The sequence below is a fragment of the Blennius ocellaris genome (assembly GCF_963422515.1).
Source record: "Blennius ocellaris genome assembly, chromosome: 20".
In the NCBI taxonomy this organism is placed as follows: Eukaryota; Metazoa; Chordata; class Actinopteri; order Blenniiformes; family Blenniidae; genus Blennius; species Blennius ocellaris.
The window spans coordinates 19,168,054-19,195,020 of NC_137669.1; the positions used below are offsets into that span (position 1 = coordinate 19,168,054).

A 26,967-nucleotide genomic window follows, 5' to 3' on the forward strand; every position below is an offset into this window, starting at 1 on the left:
ATAATGCTTCAGGTTTAGTTTTTAGACTGGTTGTTAAGAGCTATGAGAGGATGTACCTATGACTTAGCAATCTTCTATTCAATTTGATATTATTTTTATTCATTATTTTACAATAAACCCATCTCAAATGGAACACAGGCTCAAGTAACAGATGAGTAAGCGCAGGCAACATTATGAAGGAAAACCCATCTTTTACAAGAAAGGTCTTGTGTAACCTTCAGAATCAAAAGAGTTGTTTTTAACCATTTTCCACCCAAAATGAAAAATTGCTCAGTTTTAAAAGATGGTCACACAGCTCTTGAGGTTGAAGCGTTCCATCTTATCCATCATTCATTTGCGTGCCTATCTGTGTTTTTGTATTGATTTTAAATAGTGTAAAGCACTTTTTCCTAAGTATTTTTTGTATGAAAGCTACTTTTCAAATAAAGATCGATTGATTTATGGGTTTTCACATATGAGTAGCATTGGGTATTTTTCATTAGACACTATTTACCGATATGTCCAAATCCTTTTAATAAAACCTTGTCGACAATCCCCGAGTGTCATGCACGGTAGGAAGGAGTTCAGGTTTGGATCCCGGCTCTGGCAGATTTCTGCTTGAATTGCTTGCAGCTGGAGAAGAGAAAATTAAACAAACGTGTTGAAAGCAATCTGCAAGCACCACAGAGACTCTTCAGGAATAACACAGATGACACCTGAGACATATAAAGTTAAAGATGTATGGGGAGGGAATCACATGATCTCAGTTAGAGTAGGAAATCTGGAGCCTGCAGAAGATTAATACTGTGCTTTTGTTTCGTTGCCTTCGCCTCCCTCCTGTGAATCGCCACACTGTCCCTCCTCACCTTGGTGGAATTAGAAACAGATTATTCACGGTGCGTTTACTGTACATCTGAGGCCATCATCAGCTGCGCCACATCCCAGTCTGTCTCACAGCATCTTCTGACTTCCACGGGAGCGAGAAGGGCTGCGGGTCAACCTCGGCCCGGCACTCTATGAGGTTTTCAATCACATTTGTGTGTGTGTGTGTGTGTGTGATGAAGATAAGTTGACGCATGAAAGGCTATTATTCACGTGAGGGTACACGTGGCGGTGCATCACGAGGGGATTTCAATTACAGCTACGTCAACGTCCGTAAGTGAATGTCACATGAGATTTCTGATCGCACGCTCTGGTAAGCAGTGATGAAAGTGTCACTCCATGCCCACTTTTGTTTTTGGGCCTTTGCCTGCAGCTGCACGCGGTCACCGGGAGGCCAGGGTGGCTCTGATGGGGAGCGTGAACTCTCGCCACGCTGCCCTCCTCTGGTCAGCAGGGGGACCATTATCTGCAGTCGCCAGTTAAAAGGGCAGTAAGTTAGATCTTTATTGCCCCCCCGTCTCTCGCAGTGTCCATAATATTGCATCTGCGGCAGCTTGATAGGTTTATCGTTCAATCCAAATGAATGAGAGTGCGCTGAGGCTTCTGGTCCTCCAACTGCCCTTTGTGCTTTATTGTTCGCAAAATGATGTCTGGACCTGAAGAAATATCTCCACTGGATTGATTACCAATACGTTGAACGTATGACTACAGTCCTTTCAAACGCTGAAGCTCAACTTGATTTGTGCAGAGGTAGGATTTAGGGTAAAAGATGGTAAAAGGCAAGGCAAAAAAAAACAAACAAACAAACAAACAAGGAAATCTGAAAGAGGAACAGGTCGGGAGGGAGAAGTAAAACCAGAACAAACAGCAGAGCCATGAAAGCACAGCAAACAATCTGGCAGAAGAAAGAGAGCTGAGCTGGAAGGATTGGGAGCGGGAGTGTCGAGTGGGATCAAACCAGGTGACTGGAAGTGAAGGAGCCAAACGGCATGTTGAGAAGAAAATATTAAACTCTCCCCCCCCCAATCAAACGCACTCTAAAATTAGATAAATAATTTGATTTGATCCCATAATTTGATTCATTTGGAAGTGAGGAAAAAGTCAATCGAGGTTTAAAATGACAACAAAGAAGCTGCATGGTGGTGCAGTGTTCAGCTCCGTCACCTCGCAGCAAGAAAGTTATCAGATTAAATCAGAGGTGTCAAACACGTTTTAGTTCGGGGGGGGGAAATACAGTCCTATTTCACCTCGAGTGGGCCGGACCAGTAAAATAGTGTCGTACTTACCTTTAAATTCAAACTTTAATGTTTATCTTTGATGTGATGCGGGGTATACACGATGAAAAATGTTGAATATTTTCACAAAAACCAAGCAATCACTACCCGAAATGACTACAATCTCAACATAGAGCCAATTTTAATGAAAGCTTCTGGTGCAAAATACAGTGAAATGTCCCAAAAATCCTTCCTTCTTTCCTTCCTCACGGTGGTTTGGCAGTGCATTTAGAAATCAGCAGGGTTTTTCTCTCTTTTTTCCGGCAGTATTTTATGATCGACTACAATCCTAAAAACAGTAAATGTTTTATTCAGCAAAACTTCTGCGGGCATGTGACTTTTTATATTTGTCATACATGAGAACAGTTGAAAAAGGTGTGGTCTTACCAGTTACCATTTCATAAAACTGTTTTTTGATAGAGGATTCATATTACCTCACTCAGGTTTTTATAGAGGTACCTATACGTATTCATCTTTGATTGAAAGCTTATAAAATCTGTCAGCCAAGACAAATACGAATGATATTTGGTAACATTAAATGGGGCCAGAAGCACACAAACACAAAAGGAAGTCATTACTTCTTCTGAGCCGAGTCGGTTTCAGTCTGTTACACTCTCAGACTGGCACCGACTGACAGTGAATCCAAGAAGCCGGTTTGATTAATTTATTCACCACAGCCTCCCCCTGTCCCAGGGTCTTAATAAGTTTCCAAATTAAATGAATTATCACCTTCACGGGATCTCCTGACACTCGAGGTTCGAGGAAGAGAATGTGCAGAAACTGATGGCGCCGACAACTTGGATTCAGAGACGTAAACCCTCCTCGCAACACAACATTTTTAACAGTTATGTACATTAATTACAAAGAAATAGTTTTTTTACTGAAATGTTTGTTCCAAGACTCCAAAACTTGATCGCTTATGTCCAATAAAAACATAAGAGGTTATTTAAACTTTCATTTAAAATGTTAACACAGTCACTTACATATAGTAAGACTGTGACGCAGTTTTATTCTGTTATTTTAGCTCCCGATGTCAAAGACTGACACTCAGCTTCAGGCTGCACGTGACATTTCTGTCACGTGGACACTGTGAAGTAACTTCTCTATATTATAGGACTCTAACTAATGGTTCCCAATTTGGAACTGTTGATTTTTACAAACACCGACCATGTCCTCCTCTGATATCTGTATTTAAATAAATGTCTGTAATTCTGGATTCCGTGTGTGAGTCTCTTGAAGGCTCATGGCGGCGGAGAGAGGATTGCACCCAATCTGGTTTCAATCACAATATCATTGGCTTGATTGTTTTTCAAATTCAACTTAATTTTCTGTAATAAATCATTTCAAATTGATGTTTGAACTCTGACTTATTACGGAGTTGTTCTTTCTCGCTGGCTCAAGCCAAAATTGCCTCAACAGTTACCACAAACATTCAAAGTCTGGCCACTTCGTTGAGTTACTTCAAATCATTTGTGAAAATCTCAATAATGCTATTCCACCAAGGTTGAATTTTGGAGAAATTTTGAATGTGGAAATGTGTCTGCTGCTGGATAAGCTCGCAAAAATCAGAAAAAAAAACGGAGCAATCACCATTGAGAGCGACTCGACTCAGTAGAAACACTTAACCTTGAGATACTCATACATTTTCATGTCTCTGGGATGTTGTGTGAGGAAAGACGATTGAAAAAGTCATGCTTCATTTTTGGCTTTCACTGGAAAGTCGACACACTTTAAAATGTAAAACAGTTAATGAGACAGTGGATCGACACTCGGAGTTACACTGACACCAGAATCAAACCGGCTGGATGATTTCTACATTTTTTATGTCAAATTTTTGTACAACCATCTTTTGTCTGGAAATGAATCTGAACCTGTTTTTAAGGAGAAATTTGAAACACACAATATGAACTGAAAAAAAACAAAACTCATCCATATTGAAAAACTTATATTTTATCGAATTGATTGGGTAAAATCAAAGACGTTCCAACCTTTTTAAATCTGAATTACATTTCTGTTTATAAATATACCAGAGACCAGGAAGAGAGATGAAATTTGATTAAAATCTTTTACTACGAGAGAAAACGCAGCCAGGTGTACAGGGACACCAGTTTTCTGGTTAAAAAGAGGTGTTAAAGGGTTTGCAATCATAAGGAGAGTATTTTTTATATATATATATATATATATATATAACGATTCCAGCTGTGTATTGAACAGACACACAACACTTCCTTCAATTTGACGAGGTCTTTATTTGACCATGAGCTTCCTCTGCTCGGGCGTTTGATTGATGATCTCCGCTTATCGCCAGCGTGCTGCCACAACGCGACTTCTTGTCAACGCATTGCCGAGTGCCACTGTGCATTGTGTTGTGACGGCATGAAAGCGATACGTCTACGCTCCGGCGTCGCTTTGCACCGCAGGCGCAGGTGAAGTCTGGCTGGTGCGTTTCGGGGCTCGGAGGCACTCGGCGGCGGCGCCACATCAAGGATTCTGAATCAGACGCGCCAATTCCTCTTATTTTTAACTCAATGCTTTCATAAGAAAACTATTTTCAGGTGGAGAAAAGATGCAGAAGGTGGCCAGGAAATTAATATTTAAATTGAATTCCTCTAAAGAATTGGAACATGTTGATGAATACATATTCAGAACCATTTCCCTTGAAATTAATGGACGAGCTTCTTCCATGCCAAAATGAGCAGCAAAACATAAAAACCAATTTATTCTACAGAGGATTTTTTTCTTTTTAGCTTGGAGGTCACTACCTAAGTTTTTATCAGTCGAAATGTTTAATGGAGAGGTACACAAACCAGATAAGCAACATTCCACTATGTGTCTTATATCCGACACGCCACATTATAGACCGCAGCGTAAAGAGGATGTAGATAAATTGGTGAAGTTGCTAAACATTTCGAATTGATTTCATGGCTGCAAAATCTATCGATTACACTTCTAAACCTGCTATATCCAAGTTATTGTGTTGGAGCATTTCATCCCAGCTGGCTGAGTCAGCAGGGTTCACCTTGCAAAGGCTCGAATACAGAAAATTGCACACACCCACACACAACCTCGCATCTGTTTGAGTTAAACCAAGAACCATAGAAATGATAAGTTATGGGACTTAAGGCTCTTATGAAGATATGTCCTCAGAGTACAGAATTACTCCGACATTAGGGACCGGTATTATTAATCCGAGTGCTTCAGTTTGAGGTTTTTGCACGTTGCTTTGAGAAATTGAGAGTTGGAAATAGGATGTGATGCTTTCTGTGCTGCTGTTTAATGTTCAGCTCAGGTCCTGCTAGAGAGAGTTACTATAGAGACTAATGAAGGGGAAAAAAAAAAAAAAAGAGATGAAAATCCAATGAGGCTGACACAGAGCATCTAACCAATCTCTTTCTCAGCCTCTCTCTCGGAGTCCTATATACCATATTGACTCTGCCTGTCATTTCTTCTTTTTATTTACTCGAGTAGACCTTCAGCGCTCCGTGACCCTCATGTGTCTCAGACTCTGCACCAGTAACGTCAAAACATCTTTGGATGTCGCTTTTGTTTGTGGAAAACAATTTAGAATAGCATTTCACTCTTCTGTTCCGAATGATGGCGTCCATTCTTCTCTGAAAAACATGCACTAAACATCATTCAACGTAGGTTTTTTCATATCGCCACAATTTAACATCTTGTTGTCACGTATATTGAAGAACCCTCTACATGAGCAAGCTTTAGAGAGTAAGAAGAAGTCATTCTTCCCATGAACAAACCTTCATCAGAAGCAGACTCAGGCTCCCTGAAGTGAAAACGCATCGTTTTTGTGGAAACGGTAGAAATGCCGTTACTGTCCATCTACTCTCGCACATGCAGAATTAAGTATCGACAACGGCGTTATCGCGCATGTGCAGTAAAAGCATTTTCTAGAAGTTGTTTTTTTGTCCGTCTACAAAGAGAAGGAGTTGGAGCGTTTTTATAATGTGTTGGAGGAAGATGGAACTGTAGCAATTAAGAAAACGTCCATCCTGGGAGCTATTTTCAAAAAGTTGCGTATTCAGTGGCTCTGAGCACCGTCGTCATATAAAGAGAGACGGAAAAAGCAAAAAAAAGATTTCCATGTTCATTTGATAATGTTGTCATATAAACCAGAGCAGGGGTGGACTGTCTCTGAGCTGGTGTCTCTGGTGGCTGGTCAACAGGTCCCCACCTGCAGGTGTGGATTAATGCATAGGCTGACACCGCTATGTATTCATAACATCTCCATTCAGGAGCAGCTGATTACCAGAGGAAACATCCAGGTGGATCTCGAGCAGTGATTCCCAACCAGGGGCCCTGATTTGATTTTAAAGCAGGGGTATCGCACATAAGACCGGTGGACCAAAACTTTGCATAAAGAGGCTCCAATCTGGCCAAACCACTGAGTAAATTGTAAAAATTTCAAAGGAAGTTTTTTTTTTTTTAAATATAGAACATGGCTTTATAGACACAATGAACAGAATTAGAGCTGAATTCATCTTCTGGAGCCAAAAACAGTCGAATTAATGTTTGAAACTTGAAGTTGAAGCGGCACAAAACACCCAGTAAATAGTGTAAACCAAAGAGTTCATCCTCAGAAAGAAATAACTCATTCCAGAAAATAACAGAAATTACAATGGTAAAAAAAAATTTGGTTGGAATCACTGATCTAGAAAAAGATTTTTGAAGATGCAATTGGACAGAGAAAAGAACAGTGTAAGGGCCCATGACTACCTCAATCCTCCCCCTGCCCACCCGCCCAAATCTGACCTCTTTGTCAGTTTTTGTCTCTGCCTTCAAAAATCAATGCTTGATTCAGTCAACCGATAACGTGGGCAGGGCTGATGTTTTGCCCCAGTCCACTCCTGTCTCAGAGGTTGTGCCATCTGCCAAAAGGGGATGGGATGAGAGCAAAGGCAAAAAAAAAAGAGGAGAGAAATAGGACAAAAAACCCCAACAAACTTTAGATTAGGATCTTGTATCTCCATAGACAGAGACCCCCTGCTCGAAGAGAAAGCGAGCCACAGGTGAGGGCATGAGTAGTTTTAAATAAAGACGCCCAGATATCTAAACCTAGAGCACCTTAATTAAGAAAACTGTGAAAATGGTCCAGGATGACCAGAGCCAACTGGAGCTGTAAGCTCGAGTGTTAGAGCCAGTAATTTAGTCCACAAGTACATTACAGGTTAAATGGTGATAATCATACACTCCTTCTTCTTTCTAGCGGTTTGCATCCATAAAGTTGCATTACCGCCATCTGCTGGATCCATCCATCTATACTCTTTCCCACTCATCCCTGATGACTGTTTCTCTTCCCCTTTCCAGCGAGTTCTCACCATTCCCACCACTCAAAAAAAAAAAAAAAAAAAAGTAACTCATACATACAAACTCCCTCATCAACTAACCTTTGTTTCTCTACATGCTGGTAAAATGATTTGGAATTAAAGCCACAGGACCCGGGTTGTGTGAAAGCCTTTCAGGTTTCCAGCTCTTTCATCATTACACGGATGCAGACGTTGGACACTTTCAAAGTCAAACTTCACATCTTATCACAGGCAAAGAATAAAGCAATAAAACACTGCAGGAAAAATAGACAAAGTCAAAGGAAGGATAGATAATGGCAAATACTTGAAGAGGGGCTTTAACTGGTGATGAGGAACCACGTCTTAATCCATCACTCTCTTTTCTGTTCTATTTACCTTCCATCTCACTTTGACTGCACCCATCTGTCTATCTGCCATTTCTCACAATCAGAAATATCTCTGCTCGCTTCCCTTTGAATTTCTTGATCCGTCCTTGTCTCTTCATTTCTGTTATTTGCTTTCCTGGCATCATTTTCCGTCAATCTCTCTCACTCAGTCTCTCTGGATGTCTCGATCATGGCCTGATTTTCACTACACTCTGCCTACCACAGACAGAAATGAAGAACGGCATGCTTTCCCTTTGAGTTTTCCATTCGACGCCACGGCACCAAAAACCGTAACCCTAGGAAAACATAAATATAGCATTGCCTGAAATACAGTCTCAAAACAGCATTCGTAATCTCACAGTCAAAAGACGGAGCACAGCACAGTACATATCATCTGTTTTTAGTGGCACATTTAGAGCCGCTGTGGCAGGAATCTGTCTTCTCTCAGAGAGTATGTGACAAAACTAACAATCAGCTTTTGCAATGGTTCACTAGGATAAATATAGTCGCTTCCACTACATGGCTTATGCTGGACAGAATTTCAGAGGAATAGGGTTTAAGTGTTAGTTGTACAAATGTATTTTAAAGAACTCGAGCTGAGCTTTATGGATAAAGAATTAGTTATTTTAATCTCAGCAGTGGAGCACATCAGACTTTTTCCTTGACGGATTAATTAATTGTACATATTATGCAATCATATGAAAGGAAGCTGATGCATTTTCTTTTCTTCTTTGCAGACCTGCAATCTGAACCTTTGAAGGTTTCAATTATTAGATTTTAAACAAGTTACCCAACTGGCCATTTCAAAGATCTGTAAGTCATGCAGTTGTTGACACATCTGAGAAATCAACAATCTAATAATTCAAATATTGAACATCAGATTATATCTCAGCATGCTAATGATGTCGACTCCACTTAAGCCTCATTTACACGACAACGTTTCAAGCGTTTTGAAAACAATGTCCATTTACAATGAAATGGCAGAAAAAAGATGAAGATGGTGTAGTTTACGCTATAAACATGAACAATGGGAGCACGTGGATATTCATAAGGAGAGACGACAAAGTTGGATGGTTATTATGGTGATGCTCAACTATTTGTGTTATAGTTGCTTTATTTTTTTTTTTCTTTCTCGGTTTTCTTATGTACTTGTATGTTCTTTTTTGTTTTTTATATATGGGCCTGTGTCTGCGATATAGAACTACTATGCTTATATCAAAATGTTAGTAAGCCACACAGATTACGTATGTTTGTATAGAGAACATCACCTCTTGTGGCCACAGAAAAAAGAAAAAGGGGGGAAAATCAATTTAATGTTCTCAGACTATAATGCTGCTGCTCCACTTGGGCTTTTAGTCTGGACTACATGAAGCAATGGACCCAAAATGTCCCTCCCCAGGCTGTAATCGAGGAAATCCAAATTGGCCGAGTGGCCCAGGTGTCATTGAGCATCTTGTCTTACATCCTGAATACACAGAGAAACAATCACACCTGCTTCCCAAAGGAACGGGTGTGATAAGACGTCCTGCCCAAAGACACAAACTGGAACAACTTGTGATTGTAGTCCGGCTCAATCCTGTGACTTAGCATTTCCCTTTCCACCAATTTCACCGAACCCCACAGAGATGTGTCAGAAAGGAGAAAGGCGGTAGAAACCCTTTTGGAGGAAGAGTGAGATAGATTGATGGATTTGATGCTGAACATTCACAGATATACGGTTTGAGTCCCTGAGAGGAAATTCATACAATGTCCTGGAGCCATCAAACTTTATACAGGATGAGATTGAGGTAGGATGTCTTGAAACCCTTTTTTTTTTTGTTTTTGTAGTTCGAGAGCTACCTTCACTGGACTAGCAACGTTCACAAAACCGACTCCATAAACCATCCACTCTCACCTTCTTGATCAACCGATGAGTTGAACACAACATTTTATCTGTGAGCACAACTGCATGCCATTTTCTCAGGTTTTTAACATCTGCCACCACTTGCAGCAACCACTCCACCATGATTGCATGACACAGTCATGATAAATCTGCCGCCATCACTTGTGACTTGCATGTTAAATGTGGAGAGCTGTCGGACACTGGCCGCTCGGTGCCTCAGCTCCGCTGATGGACAGACTTGAATGGCGTGGGGTCTTTCCACACTCCGCTATCAACCGGTTGATCAACATATTAGACGAACCTGCTGTAAACCTACTCATAACATCAGTAGTTAAGTTTCCCACTGAACACACCCACTGCCTTACCGTTTCTCCAGGATTTGCACCTTGAGCATAATGATATGTTGGTCCTGCAGCATACACTGAAGGCAAAGCATGTCACTTTGAGATTGAGGGGGAATCAATTTATTCCGACATTGCCGCATGAGGAGGCGAGGATGTTTGTTCGTTCCTGTGACTAGTTTATTTCCAGCCCTTCTCATCATGTATGGAATATGTGCATCCCAATGACAAACCTGAAGCAACACCTGCAGACTATCTCAATGCGTGCACACACACACACGATTAAAAAAAAAATCATGTTGTTGACGGCTTGAAATGAGGAAAATATGGAACACGATGGGTACAGACTGATTGCAGGGGCATTACTTTGCAATAAATAAAAACCTGGGTGGACATAATCTTATTTCTTTGTATGCAGAAAGTAAACATGTCATTTTCTGTGAAGAAGAGTGGAGCGAACCCGGGAAGACTCGGGGCGACGAGTGCTGTGCAAAGTGAAAGGAGCTCATAGTGAAGTGAACTCGTCCCGATCTATGCCGCCATGCTAAAAGCTGATAAAGTGGACCACGAAATAATGATTGCTCTCTTCACCAACATCCCCATTTTGTGCCAGTTCAGGCTCCTGCTCGGATTCATTCATAATTAAAATGAAAGTGCTAAAATAATCATAATAACCAAAAATAAAAAAGCAGGAGGAACAAAAAACAAACGATAATGGATTAGTACTATACAAGCTGTTAAATAACTCAACTGAGAAATATAAGCTTTACAGTACTTGCATGGATTTTGGAGTTTATTTGCATCTTTCTGCTGTTAGCTGGGAGAGTCTCCACATTTTGAGTCACGATGAAGCAAGAATGACTGTGTTCTGTACGGTTTCATATTTGGCCTTTTAATGACGAAAGAAAACAAAACAATAAAAGAGCATTTTCACTTCTGGACCAAGGACAAGATATGTTTGTAAAAATGAAACAAATGTCAATTGGTAGAGAATACCACAGCCTGAAGTCAAAGTTTAAATGCCCAGAATTATTATGAGCGTGGATCGTTCATTAGTCTCAATTTTTAATGAACTATAACTCATCCATTCATGATGTGAATTTTTACACCTTTGAATTTAATACCCGGATAAAAGCACCTGTGGATCTGTGCTGCCTCTTTCAGGTTTCATTACCTAATTGTGGTTTCACACAGAGTTATGGTTTTTAATAAAACTTTTACGGTTCGCTCCTCCAGTTTCACATTTATCACTTCATATCACGTTGAGTACATTTACAATTAAAGCCAAAGAGAAAGGAGAAAAGATGCGAAAGGGATCTATTTTGAATTTGCAACTAAGGTGAATTGCAGGTGACAAATAATCCCACTATAATTCAATAACAATTAACATTTATGTATCGCTTACGTGCAGCCGTTAATGAATCCAGTGTCCTCCAGCCCTCACTGACCACTTCACAGCAGAATCCGAAAGACATTTCAACAAAAACTTAATTCATTGCTGGACTGTGTAGTTCAGTAAATACCACCTGAGCACCCCACATAGCAACTCCTTCGTTCCAGGCAGCAGTGAGGACCATAAACCTTGCCTTTTTTGATGTCATTTTGTTCAGGACAACCTCATAAATGCAGCTCTGAAGTATTGGTTTCAGTTTGGCATACTTTATTAACACAATGGATCTAAAAACACCATAAAACTACAAATTCGGTTTGGGAAAAACATAGGTTTATTGATGATAACATTCACAGACATGCTCAACGAATCATTTAGTTTACTTATTAAGTAAATCTAGATTACAATTAACTAAAATGTATCAAAACAGGACTGAAAAAACAGTTATATACAGATATTTACAGTGAAATAGAAGTACTGCCTCAGGCGTTTTTGTAAAACTATTTACAAAAAGTCACACATATAATGTCAGGTGAAGAAAAAATATTTGTGCCACTCAAAAAAACAGATTCTGTCCAACACAACACAGAGGGGCACATCACAGGCATGGCATTTCCATGGAGTGTCTTTCCTTTCCTTGTGTTCCTGCAGGCAATGTTTACATTTTCACCTGCCTTTGGCTGTTGTGGTGGAGCCTGGAATGATGGGGATAGGAATGTGGTCAGCTCTCCTGGTCTGGGGAACACCTCTCTCCCCTCTAACAAAAATAAGCTGAGGTCTTCAATATTGTAATCGGAATCACTCTCAAACTCAATGTCAGACTTGATGTGCTCTTCTCCTTCAAAAAAAAAAAAAAAAAAAAGGAGTGCCTGATTGACGTTCATAAGGCGCCTCGTTGTTTTGATAGAAAAAAAAAAAAGAGTTCACTCAACTAAAAAACACTCCACTCTAACCTCACTCACTACACACTAACTACATGGTCAAATCATGAAAATAATCACTTTTTCACTTTTTTATTTAGGCTATCAACATCATTTTAAGATGATCTTGTAGTTTTATATTATATCACTTTCGACACGGATTGAAACACTGGACCAGATGACACTGTGCTGTGAAGCTACTGCCTTTTAAAACAGTCATGTGATGAGGTCGCACCGGTGCGTCCACTGGTCTCAGAGGTTTAACAAAGAAAAACATAATGTTGTGTATCTAACTAATTTTATGTATTATAAAATGAATTATATTATATGGGTGTATCACTGGGTGTGGCTTTGATCTAATGCACATGTAGATAATAGCCAATGAAGATCATAGCTTGCTGCCTTTGATCTAATGGCCTTGATGTTGGCCTTGATGTTGGCCTTGATGTTAAATGACAGCACAACTGCATTACGTGCCTTTTATGCGAGGTCACGACATCAGTACAGAGATCAACTGTAGACCTGCGAGGACGTATCACCTGTGAGCATAGTAGCCCCCGTGTTGGTAGTTCATTTCAAAACGATTTGAGAGTGATTTGAGAAATGGCTGACAAAAAAAGCCAGGAAGTCCAGAAAGGTGAGAACAGGAGTACGATGAAGCTCAGAGATCTAGAGAAGAGGCTCCAGCAGGTGGTGAAGGACAGAAACAGGCTGTTGCATGAGAACAAGACCCTCCAAGCTGAGAACCAGACCCTGCTGGCTGAGAAGGAGACCCTCCATGCCGAGAAAAACACCTTCCACACTGAGAACCTGCTGGCTGAGAACAAGGCCCTTAACGCTGACAACAAGATCCTCCATGGCAAGAACAATAGCCTGCTTGCTGAGAAGAGGACCCTCCAAATTGAGAAGGAGACGTTGGGAGCTGAGAACAAGACTCTCCGTGCTGAGAACAAGACCCTCCATGCTGAGAACAAGACCCTGCTGACTGAAATGGAGAATCTCTGCACAAACAACAAGAGCCTGCGGAGTGACATGCAGAATCTCTGCGTAAACAAGACCCTGCTGCCTAACAAGAAGACAGTCCATGCTGAGAACAAGACCCTCCACACTGAAAACAAGACTCTGCTCGCTAAGAACAAGACCCTCCATGGTGAGAACAACACCCTGCTGGCTGAGAACAAGTCCCTCCACACTGAGAACAAGACCCTGCTAGCGGAGAACAAGATCCTCCATGGCGAAAACAAAACCTTACTGGCTGAGAAGCAAACTCTCCACGTTAAGGACAAGACCCTCTACGCTGAGAACAAGACCCTCCACTGTGAGATGAAGACCCTGGTGGCTGAGAAGGAGTGTCTCCATGCTGAGAACAAGACCCTGGTGGCTGAGAAGGAGAGTCTCCACAAGGAGAACAAGACCCTGATGGCTGAGAATGAGAGTCTCCACACTGAGAAGATCAGTCAAGTGGAGGCCATCAAGATCTTAGAGGAAGAACTCCAGGCCAAGAAAAAGAAGAAAAGAGGCTTCTGGAGTCGACTCTTCAAAAGGCAGTGAACAATCTTTCATTTAGTGATACAAGCACCAGATTTGGCCCACAGGTGCTTTAGAATGTACTCTCTCAGAAAAGTACATTGTCCACTCAAAAAAATTGAATTGCTGTTGGGATCTCAACAAGACCACAGAAAAATTGGTTCATTTAAACTACTCATGAGGATCGGGGAAAGGCCAGATGGGAACAGGCCACAGGGAAAAAGGCCACAGGCAGGCAGGCCGGACTGGAACAGATCACAAGGATCCTTGGAGCAGTGGTGTGAGGTGGATCTGGGCGAGTCTGCTTGGTCCATGATTGGTCGGCTCGTTCTGTCAGGGATAGGAGGTGGTTTGCGGATGGACCCAAGCGCAGGAGGAGGAGGAGGAGGAGGAGGACCCTCTGTAGCGGAACTGAATTTACTGAACAAGAAGCAGCAGCAAGGAGGAGGCAAGAGAAACCATGTTCAGAAGGCTCGTCCTGTCAGGGATAGGAGGTGGTTTGCGGATGGACCCAAGCGCAGGAGGAGGACGACGACGACGACGACGACCCTGTTGCATCTCTGCTTCGGTAGGTGGACAATTTGCACATGACATTTTATATGACGATATAAACTTTAGAACAGGGGTTTCAAACTCGTGGCCCGCAGGACAATGTTTTGTGACTCCCGGGTAAATGCGCGGTCAGGCAGCAGTCACCTTTTATGAGCTCACCATCTTCTCTTTTTTCTAGGTAGAAGCATGACGTTGTTCTCCATGTGTCACCACTCACAGTGTTCACAAAGCACATTTCTGCCCTGTCAAGTAAACACATTTGCAGTAAGTAAGAAGAACTCAAGAAGTTGAACTTATCTTTTATGCCTACTGTAAGTGGCACAGGCTTAAATTTTGACATGCCTTCATTTTACCTCACCCTCTGTAGCGCAACCGAATTTACTGAACAAGAAGCAGCAGCAAGGAGGAGGCAAGAGAAACCCTGTTCAGAAGAACCCTTCATGATCTTCATTCAAGATTCCATACATGTCCAGGACACTTCATGTTCACAAAAAAAAAAAATCATTAAAACTGTTATGATGAATAATGATGTTTAAGGATTTTTTTGTACAACTTTTATTGTGGAATCCCTGATTCGGCCCAGCCTCACCCAGAGTCTGCCTCCATCGGCCATAATGCTACCTGCTGGACATGGGAAGTGTGTGTAAATAGCTGGCTAGCTGGAAACAGGAAGTGGGGTGTACAGGCTCCATTCTGGCTGAAATGTTACAAGATGCATGAGAGTCCATATCTGAGCACACAGTATTAACAGCCATAATAATCGAGTATATTGCCACCAACTGTAAACAGGAAGTGAGGTATACATGTTCCGTTCTCACTGAAACTTTATGCTTTGCATGAGAGTCTACATCTGAGCACTATGGTTGGCCAAGAGGTGCAAAACATTACAACATATCAAACACTTTTTCAAAATGTGACACAAATTTATGTTTTGGAAAACATTTTTACATATCATAAAACAGATGTCTTGAAGTTAGAAAAACCAAAATGTGCAATATTCACTACAGTAAAGCCTCAGAATAAGCTGAATAATCTTGTAATCACATTAAAACATACTGAAATTTCTAAATGGATGATAATGTTAGCGAAATCAATAACAGAGCAAATAAATAAATCAAAATGCAAAAACTAGAAAAATTACATGTCAGCTAAAGAAGACTAATAATAATTGTTAAAAAAATTAAAAATAAATAACAATAATAATAATGATAATAAATCCGAACGGAAAAAAATTATCAAGCTGTAATAGTCAAAACACATTTATTTGGTTGTATTTCTGTTTTTCATTCAGCTCAATAGAATTCATACGAAAGAAAGTTGGTTCGAGTCCGACCGGGCCTTCCGTGGGCCCAAGCTTGGGTGTCAGTTTCGGGCAGTATTTGGAGCGGAAATGCGACGAGCATTGTAAACAGAAGTGAATGTTTCGGAGCGCTGGGTGAAGTGCAGTTTTGTTTCTTTTTCTTCTTTGCACCACCTCTTGTACACTGCTATGCACGGTCCCACTTTTAATGAGAATAATAAGAGGAGGAGGAGGAGCAGCTGGGCGAAGGTGCAGTGGAGATGTCGTGGGAGGTCTTCAGTCGCCGTTGCGATGGTTCTAGGTTCCTGTGCGTGACGGAACGGGATGAATGTAAATCTATGATGAGTTCAAATCATATTTCCTTCTCTTCTCTTGTCTTCTCTTCTCTGGAGTTTGATACTTGCACTGTCTCACATCCTATCCAACTACATTCGTCGTCATCCGCAGCTACATTTGTGTTTTTAAAGGTAGGATCGCGGTAAATTTGTGACGCTCGATGAATTCTATACATATTAATTCCATTTTCACCATATGATTTCTCTGACATATCAATGTTATGACTTGTTTTAATTAAACTAATTCTGAAGTTTCAACTACGAAACACAGACATGAAACAGGCACACAAACACATTTATCTAAATGCATCTAATCGTGTAACTGGAACTGCATTCCCAATTTCATTAAAGTGATCGCCAATGTTTTTTCCAAAGGTAGTGGAGTTCCAGTATAGTTATTTTATGATGCATCACTGGCTTAATGTTCAGCTCCTCAGACGTGACAGAAACAAACGTCTAAACGCCGGCGGCTGCCGCCGTCGATTGCCTCGCTTTGTGATCCTTGCCTGGTTTATCCCTTCAATCACTCTCCATTCCCGTCCATGTTCACATCCAGTCAATAACCTCCTCCGTTCCCAAGAAGATTGAACTAATGAGCTACCAGAAGAAGATGGAGTTTCAATCCCTGAGACGAGTATGAAAGTCAGGAGGAAACAATTCAAATATTCTTTCTGTATCTGAGACACTGAAGTGGATTCCGTTTCAAAGGACGAGGAAATCTGTTGTGGTTTCATCAGTATTGGGACATACGATGATATTTTGGCTTCCTGCAGGTTTTAGTGAAGCAGGAACTTTGAATCATGACAGCCGCGTCGTTTCTGAAGTTGTGTGTTTACGCAAAAAGTTTAAGAACAAAATTGTCCGACCTCTGTGAACTACAGAATCCCCACACGCCATAAATATTTCCACCAACATCCCAAACAAACAGACTTGTTTTTTTTTAATACTTGGCAGACAGGAAGCCACACATATCGAATGAGTGAGTAAACACGGGGAACAATCCTCCGAACAATGACTGGACTGTCATTATAGCTGCGGCCGCGGTGTAATCCCAAACCCGCCGGAGCGCCGCGCCGAAACCCGATGAACTGCAGTGTTTTTTAACCGCAGTTTTGCATTTGTGTCCGAACCCCCCCCTCCCCGGCTGCTTAACATTGTCAACACCTCCCCTCAGACTGGAGGGACACGTCTCTGCATATTTCAACACCGCCTGAGTCCAACCGCTCATCAGAACGCCGGGCCACGAACTCTGCGTCTGCACCAGGTTTTAAATTATCACTCACAGACGAGAAAAGGTAGCCTCATTATGACTTATGGAAAACTCCCTCAGCTATATTTGAAAAATTCAAGCCTCTGAAAGCGCAGACGACCCTTCTCACAGTCACAAATTACTTTTTTTCTGAATACCGATGATGGTGGTTTCATTTTTATTTAAATTGAGTTTGACTCTGTGGATCATGGCGTCCTGATAATTTGAGAACAAGAATATGGACGCCGCACTCTGGAGGCCGACATTCTTTTCATTGTCCATCTACTCATGTATATGCAGAAGAACTATTTACTGTGGTCGTGGTGCACGTGCCCAGTAGCAACTCTTCAGAAAAGTTGCATTTTCTACCACTTGAGTTCAACTCTGGGGGGAAAAACAACTTTTAACCCTCTTATTCTGGGCTGAGAACCAATTAATATTCACAGTAATAATAAATTTTATTTACCACTGCTTTTCAAAACACCCAAGGTGCAATGCAAACAAGTAAAAAACAGTAACCACAAATGTTCCGACATTGGCAGCAGACTTACATTGATTAAAATTAATATGGTTGTTTGGATACATTTAAATCTCATCTCAAAACTTACCTTTTTAAACAACCATATTAATTGGTTTAGCATCTGAAGCATCTAATGCTTCAGATGCTCGATGTCCAATTGCTACCTTTACTTTTAGCAAACAAAGCAACACGTGACCGAACACAAAGTGAAAATTAAAAATAAGGATAGAGAAAATAGTTTCTCTCTATAACCAGACAGAAATTCAAATGGTTGCTCAATAAGTTTTTAATGTCTCAAAAGGTACAAATATAAAAAAAATCCAGTCTGTGGGAAACGTCCCTCTCACTTCAGCTGGATCAAACCAAACCGCTGCCCACCGGAGGCAAGAATCAGGCGATCATAAGTGTTTTGTTAATGCAGAAAATTCTAAACCATGTCATTACTGGATTGATTATGAAGCCACAATCATGTGTTAGCGTGTTCCAAGGATGTGCAGGTTCAAACCCGGACAAATCAGAGCGCCAGGTGATTTCACTGATTAACGCACCGCCAATCAGACGGAACAAACTAATCAGTGAAATCAGCCGCTGGAGCGAGGTGGCTGGAAGAGGAACGTGCACAAAAGTGTGCCCAGGTTCGTGTTCGCCGCTTCTTCCTATGATTTCATGCAAATCTGACAGACAAGTAAGCCACTTCATTAGGGTGTGTGATGCAATGTGTTCTCATAAATCCTGTTTTGGGGCTGTGGAGGCGTTTCGGAGGAGCGGCGGCGTCCTCCGAGCCATCACCACTTATCCTCCCGTTACCTGCGTTGCCCCTGGATACAGGAGCGATCGCCTTTCTTCTCCCTGCCATCAGGCCCTGCCTTGTATTCCAGACACGCATCTGTGTGTGTGTGTGTGTGTGTGTGTGTGTGTGTGTGTGTGTGTGCGTGTGTGTGTGTGTGTAGAGAGGACACACAGTCACACACATGATTAAGCACTTACACTGACACAAAGGGACAAACACCATAAGAGGACATGATTATGATCACACACACGCGTCAGGACTGTCAGGTCGTTGCATCAGGATGACACCCCCGCCTGCAACTTGCAGACCATGTAAGTAAACTACAAGCAGACGAAGGCAGTGACGGTGTGCGTTCGTGTTCTTCTTCACTCGTCGACCTGATCGCACACGGGCTTCAATGGAGAGTTATGTTCAAGGAGGACAAGATTTTAAAGTCCCCGTAAGGAAAATGCATGCAAATAGGATTTACGGCTTATTTTGTAGCAAATCTGCAGGAAATCAAGTCAAAATGTGCACAGAAGTGCAGTGGAAACTGCAACTGTTCACCATGTATGGAAACGACACTAGATGAATAGTAAATGGTAAATAGTCCTCACTTAAATAGCACTTTTCAACTGTGTTAGCAGCCCCAAAGCGCTTTACATCATTAAAGGTGTTGTGTGTGTGCGTGTGTGTGTGTGTGTGTATGTGTGTCTGATCCTGTGTTACTATACTTGTGGGCATGTCACCCTGATTGAACACTGCCCTGTGGGGACTACTGTTACCATGGAGACTCAACTTGAGGTTGCCATATGATTAATCAGCCAATATTTAGGTGACAATCCATTTCAACGTGACCCTTAGTGAGTTTGGAAAACAGTATGACCTCATGAATAAATGTGAATAAGTACCTTGGAAATGACATGTGCAGGTATGTAAATGTAAGTTATTGTAGGTAATTGAATGGCTTGCATACATAATTAAACATTTTATGTGAAAAGTAGGGTCGCATATCAACTCCAGCCAGCCAAGAACTACAGTGGCAAATAAAATCAACAGCGGACAGCACATCAGGACTTCATGGACGTTTCCTGAAGCCCCAGGGGTCATAAGAAGCTGCAGTGAACAATCAATCTGAGCTGTAAAAAATATTGCACGCAGGAAGTATAAATAGAAAGTACAGCCCCAGCAGAGTTATCAGAGGTTTAAAATGATTTTACTGCTGTGGAAAGTCATTCAGAAATGATCGATTCCTTCAAAACTGAGCCTTTTCAAATCATCACACACTGTTTTTTCTTTTCTTCTTTTTTTTTAGATGCCACCCGATGGTGGCTGTCTGGTACAAAGTTTTATTCAATTAATAACGGTACTTCTTTTTGCAAAGCTCTCCCAGTCATCTTACATCACACATGAAAAACAAGACAAGAACTTAGAAAAAGTGTTTGTGAGGCAGATAATCAGTCTGAACAGTCTGTAATTTAATGCTGAATAAGTTTATTCCTGTGGGAATGGATTCCAGTGTCAAAAACACCTCGGTTCCATTATAAAAGGTATTGTGCTCCTCCCCAATAATCAGTCAGAAATTGTGAGTCAACAGTTCCAATGCCTTTCACTTTTTTTAAAGAGAAGAGACATTTGAAAGAAAGCAGTCAAGAGTTTGACTATTTATCAATGAAGATATGATCACTCCTCGACATAAATTACACCAGTGTATAAATGTGTGGAGCTGTAGCTTACATACAAAACCGCAGTGCAAACAGCATAAAGGTGATAAAATAATTAAAGTAAAGTTTGGAGGCAAAACATCAAACGAGAGGAATGCGTTTCCAAACAGCCGGCGACTCAGTGACTGTATAGTGTAGCATATGTTGTGCCCGTCAAAAAATGATCAAAGCGTGTGTTTCTATTGTGATTGCACCTATTAAGAGAATTCAGCCGTTTATTAAGTCATTTGGGGACTTTAAGGGGTTTGCAGATGAATGGGAGGAGACGCATTAATCATCACTGCAATGATTATGGCACTAGTATGATGGAAGAGAACACAGAGTCACCATCATGGATGCAGGCGTTCTCCTGTGGCCTCCACACGGCATAATGTACACAAAAGTACAGCAGTGCTTCATTCGAAAAACAAAACCAAGAACAATAATGAGTCCCCCCGTGTCCTATAGTATATACACAATCGAATCCAATGTAAGGCCATTACTACTATGCATCAGTACTTAATCCACACTAACATAACTGATCAACAACCACAACACATCAAGATACCACTGTGCAGCATCACCATCAGATCATTTCCCACTGTTTCCAACAGGTTTGCACGAAAAGGGGGGGGGGGGGGGCTCGCGCACAACCGTCATGTATGCGTGCTTGTCTGTCTGTGTGCACGATTGTATGGGAAACATCCCTTTGCAAAAAGTTAAATAACAACAGCACCAAATGCCAACAGCAGCGCCAATCTAAACCAGAGAAAGTAAAAAAACAAAAAACTAGCACTCACCCGTCACATGTAGATTAAACCCATCCTGCTGTCAAATGCTGCGCAAAGCTTTCGTTGGTCTGAGTTGGCTCATCCACGTCTGGTATCAGTCTTCTTCTACTCACAATCAAAAAAGGTCCCAGAAGCAGGTCCGTATCATCCGATCTTGCTGTTAAATTAGCCGCCATCAGCCGGAGCAGATAATAACAGAGCGTCATCGCGCACCTGCCTGCGGCCCAATCAGTGAAGCTCATTTCAATGACGACGGCAAAGGCCAGCCCTCGAAACTTCGCTAGCCCTCAGGTGTTCCGTCAATAACGCATCAAAATCTGATTGGCTGTTGATCCTGTCACTCAACATTTTAACCCAATAGCAACAGCCAACTTCCATCAGAGGGTTGCAATGAAGTTACCGCTGGCCCCCAGCAGAGGAAAGGAGTTGTGAGGCGTTGAGAGGACATAGGAGATTTGAACCCCACAAAATATAACCAGTCGTCTTCTGGGTAAAGTTGCTAAAGTCACTAATTGATTCCAGACACAGATTTCAGAATCACTTTTTAATTATAAAAAAAAACAGCAATAATTTTTGATAAGGCGAGCAGTGCTTGCCCTGCTGCCTCTGACTGCACAACCACCGTTGTGTATGATTCCACTACAAAAACAACCAGCAGTACCTACTAGTGGTCATACATGAAAACTCCATTAGTTTCAGCATTTGCCATCGCAGTGTTAATGCAAAATGTTTCTGAAATGAAAAAATAACATTTCTAAACAAGGCCTTACTGTTAACATAAAGATTTTTTTTATTCCCAACATCTTTTCAGTAACTATGACTGTGACCATGTGTTTCAATCCTTCAATTTATAATGGGTGGACAAAATGAAATGAAATAGAATCTGTGGTGAATAGAATAAGTAGAGACAATTATTTTCACAGGACATTTGTTGTTATTTTGCTTGACAGCCAAGAAGCTCTGAACAAATACAATCTTGGTGTTTCTCATCCTCATTATCCCAACTACAAAACTATATATGCTTGACACTTTTTTTTCTTTTTACAGCGAGACACTGTAAACAGCGGACAGTTTATACTAAGCACAACAGAACTATAAAACAATATGTCATTTCTCCTCAGCAGCACTTGCATAACTACCCTTGTGATGGGACGATCATGGACATTCCAAGGCACCATTGGACTCAAAGATGGCTCAATTGAAGATAGAGAGAAAGAAATCAACGCAGAGAGTGTATTTATCTCCATTACCTGCCAGAGGTCATTCATTATAAATCCTCATCAATGTAAACCTTTACAAATGAAGCCTGGAAATCCATCTGTTTCAAAGATACGGCCTCAGTAATTTCCAGAAGCGACTAGTCTTAGAGGACTCGACATGAAGTCACCACACACGCACACACCACTAAATCAATATGACCTGGAGCTTTTTGCTCATAAATCAGACACGTGTACGCGTGCTAATGTATGATGCCTCGGGAGCCATTTCATGCATCAAGGTTGTGTGTCTGTGTGCAGGATGTACGCGAAGCCATTCCTCCCGAGTGGATGTTCTCCGCCATGCCCATCGGATCATTCTTCACTTTAACTGGCTCAGTAATAACCGGGCCTTCACTGGCAACTGATGAAAAAAAATCCCCCCCCAATTCTGTGTTTATGTGGAAAAAACATGAGTAATGCAAGGTCAATGCTGCGGTGTTGTATGTATAAAACACTTCTTTCTAAATAGAGTACAGCTCAGTGGTAAAAACTGATCTAAGTGGTTCTTTTGTACCAAAGCTTTTCCTGTAAAGGTTTTGTCGCTAATGTGATCGAGCAGCAGAAAGCTGGAGCCACAAAATTATGGTTTTAGGGCTTCGATGAATTTTCACCAGTGTTGCGAGAAATTAAGAAGAACCGATCAACCAGGCCTTTGAAAATTAGCCCAAAACAAATGATTGTCTCTACAAATTAAATACAATGAAAAATCAAATGCAAAAATATGAAAATAGAAATATTCATAAAGAATAATTCAAAAAAGAAAAAAATGATGTGGATTGCCAATTGTCTTCAAGCAACAAAACATTTAACATTTCCTGAACCGATTAAAACAGATATGAATATTTGTAAATCATTTTTTCACATTAGAAAAAAGCATTCAAACTTCATTATAGTTTTTCATTTTTTTTCTTTTCATCACATAACTTCAAACCAACACTCAACTTCTTTCATTTCCAATCTTTCAGCAAATGATTGTGGTTTTCACTGCAGGGTAATGACCAAAAGAGGGGGAAAAAAACTGAATAATTGAAAAAAACAAACAAAAACAACTAACTTCTATTCATATCGGTAGTAATCAAATTGTTGTTTTTAAGAATATTTACTTTCTCACAATTCTCTAAATCATCCAGTCATGATCATATCTTTTTTTTCTTCGTATTTGAAAGATTTAAATTGGAGGAACGTTTTACAAAGAAAGGTTGGAGCCACGGTGTGGATAAATCTTTATACGTTTCTGCTGGTTCAATATGAGAGAAGAAAGTATTATAAATTATTGTTTTGTTATGGAGCCTGTTTACCTTCACTTTTGAACAAGACATGTATTGTCAGTGACAAAACCCTGGAAAATAAAGAACATTTTGTTTTGTTCACTATAGATTTGACTCAGGTATAAAATGACTTTGATTGTTGGTTTTTACATTTCTGTCAATATCCCAGACCCGTTTTCAGATAATGTTTGTCAGGGTTGCCAAACAAACAGAAAATCTGTCTTTATATCTGAATCACAAAGAGTAAACAATTACTCTGACTCTGTAGTGGGCGAGTCACAGTCTTGATCCAATCTGATAAACATGTGTTTTTGTTTCTTTCGTTTCTCGGAAACAACATTATGTGATTGAGCGCTTTCCGGTGTCAGAACAGTTTTTGATCTTGCAACAGGAAGACACTTGGAGTCGCCTCCTGTTGCTGCCTTTATTGGAACCTGGGATAAATTAAAGGCCATTGAAACCTTGAAAACTGCGACATTTTGATGAAGTGACTGAGTTGGCACTTTTTAAAAAAAACCCTCAGCCTCGGTGGTCTGCAGCTTAAGTTAAATGCTCCATTCGGCCATTGGTGTCTCTTTCCGCTGCTGTGGACACATAAAGACCCCTGAGGTCTCTGCAATCCCCAACACCCATTAAAGGAATATAACATTTCATCCATCCATCTTCTATACCACTTAATCCTGTACAGGCAAGATCACATCTGGACAACACCCCCACTCATACACGGGGAGAACATGCAAACGGCACACAGACGGGCCTCAGCTGGTATTTGAACCCACAACCTTCTCGCCACTGTGTCGCTGAAATTTCAAATTAGATACATAATGACATATTTCAGCAAAATGTAAAACACACGCGCACGCACGCACGCACGCACGCACGCACGCATGCACACACGCACACACACACACACACACACACACACACACACAGCTGATTAAAGAGTCTGTGTGCCTGATTGCAGCAGGCAGGAGAAACTTCCTGCTGTGGTGGAATCAGTAAAACATTGTTTTTAAGAGATGCTCTATAAATAAAGTTGATGATGATAATTAATGATAAAAAACAACAAAAAAACAAGTACATTAGAAACAACATAAAAACACATTTTACACTCTAAAGTGACGTCCTGATAAAACGAAGATTTAATGTGTTATCCTCTCTGATATGTGGAATCAGGACATCACTTCATTCAAAGTGAATCTGTGATTTTTAACCTCTGATGTCATGCCACTATAAAAGCCAATAAAAGTACCCGTCAAAGAGCACTTTGGTCAAGAAAAAAACATTGAGTTGCACAAAGCCGCTACAAAAGGAAAGTGCAGTTATTGCCATGAAATCAAAGGAAAGGGTCCCACCCAAAACACAAATTCTTAGATTTCACTTGAAAATATTGTTGTATACTTGTTGTATAAGTGTTGCACAACTTAACAGAGAGAATAGGCAAACGCCACAATCTGAACTTTGAAACTTTTTCTCCATTTAGGTGAAACAGGGACCAAAAAGAAAAGCACCGCCTATTGATCTGCCCTTGTGAATTGGTGTTGTAGCATGAGGTCCATACAATGCCTGGCAGTGGGCTTTCATTGGAATTCTCTCTCTGATATTTGTGCTGAAAACATCATCCATTAGAAAATATAAGACATGTTTTGCTGGTGCGTTGAAGGTACATTCACATCATGTGCTCTTTGTGGAACATGTGCTTTTGTCAGCAGCTGATGCATTATCTCTATGTTATATTTACTTTACACACCGTCACGCCACATCCATTAAGGTTCAACAGACTCGGGTCGTCTTGTAAATATTGACACCGAGAGCGTTTGGCGAAAGAAGCTTGAACTCCATCAGCAGTCCCACAGTCCCCCTGACATTATACCATCTTTCACATTAGACTTTATCGAGTTGGCAGTTTTATGTCGCCACACATGTAAGCAGGTACACACCCCAGGAGAGTTGTTTGGAGGCGACATTAATCAAAGGAGTCAAACGGAGTGCATCGCCTCTCCTCCTGTCTTGCTTTGTGGTAAAAGCTCATTTTCAGTCAACAAAAGTGAACTCCTGAACCTGGCGTCTAATTATAGGGCTGCAAAATGACAAGCAGAGGGAGCACAAGGTAAATCCTGCTGTGTGGGATGGATACAATGCGTGTATGGCAGCAATACGTCTGAGTGAAGAGGAGCAAGACGGGACTATAAAAAGGGCATGTGTGTGAGATTTATCCATATCTCCGGAGCTCTATGGTGGCCTATTGTCAGAAATGACAACCGGCTCCGTCTTACCCTGCAGACATTCCCTTCTTTCCTCTCGTTATGTTTCTTTCTCTGCACTTTTTTTTTTTTTGCCAGTTTTGGGCTCTTTAACTGGCACTTGCCGTCTTCTCTTTGTCATTTTCTCTCTACTCTTCATCTTTCTTTCCACTGACTTTCCCCCACTTGTTCACATTCATTCCATGTAATTTGTTGCCCCTTTTCTTAACATTGGGAGTTCATCCAATTCCACCACTAAACTAAAATTGCCTCCAGACTGTGGATGATTTTCACATTTAAAGACAATAAGCCCGAGATTTCTTCAGCGTCTTGCAAATAAATATGCTTATCGTGCTTAACAGAATGGCTCTCATACTCTGGAAAAGCAATTCCTGAAATTCATTGTAAAAAGCCTCGTCATCCAATTATTTAGGATTGATCTATTCTTTCCAAGTGCCTGAAGGCGTTCTCTTCCAGATATAGTGACAATTGACCGGTTTTTAACGCTAATAAATCAATCAATTAACTGAACTATGCTCAGCATATATTGAGCAACCACAACCCAAATGTAGATATACATAATAGATGGATAGTTAATATCTTGTGATATATTGTGTGAGAGCTATTTTAGGTGCTGAGGTTCAGGATTCCTATTTTTTCTGCAGAATTTAGGAACTAATGCTCGACACAGCTTGACGAGCTGGATTGACAGTTGTATCTATGTTTGCAATATTTGACACAATGACTCAAACTGTACTGTAGAAAACATCTTGTTAAAAGTAGCTTCAAATCTGCCATTGGTGCCTAAAGAAGGGGGGGGGGGGAGAAATGGACAAACCTTTGACAAAGTTTTCACCGATTGTCCCCAGGTGCTTATTTGATTATGCATTTACAGATTTCTTTAGTAGTAATTCACATTCAGATGACGGTGTAGAAACAAAAAGCAATCTATAAAGTCCATAAACATCACAACATCCACGTGACAACATTAATTAGGCAAAAACAGGAATCCAAGTGATAAATGATATAAAGATTGGGTGACAGGAGGTAAACAGATGGACAACAAGGACACAACTACAGCGTTAAAGCTTGACGAG

The 26,967-nt window shown here is 40.9% G+C and overlaps 1 protein-coding gene across 1 annotated transcript in view; it reads right to left on the reverse strand.

Moving 5' to 3' along the window:
• cacng7a (calcium channel, voltage-dependent, gamma subunit 7a) overlaps nucleotides 1-18,668 on the reverse strand; it is a gene marked incomplete at its 3' end in the record, with an annotated part of 72,023 nt that extends 53,355 nt beyond the window's left edge. The window contains exon 1 of the mRNA XM_080516151.1: nucleotides 18,645-18,668. The remainder of the gene's footprint in view (nucleotides 1-18,644) is intronic.
• Between the last annotated feature and the right edge of the window lie 8,299 nt (nucleotides 18,669-26,967).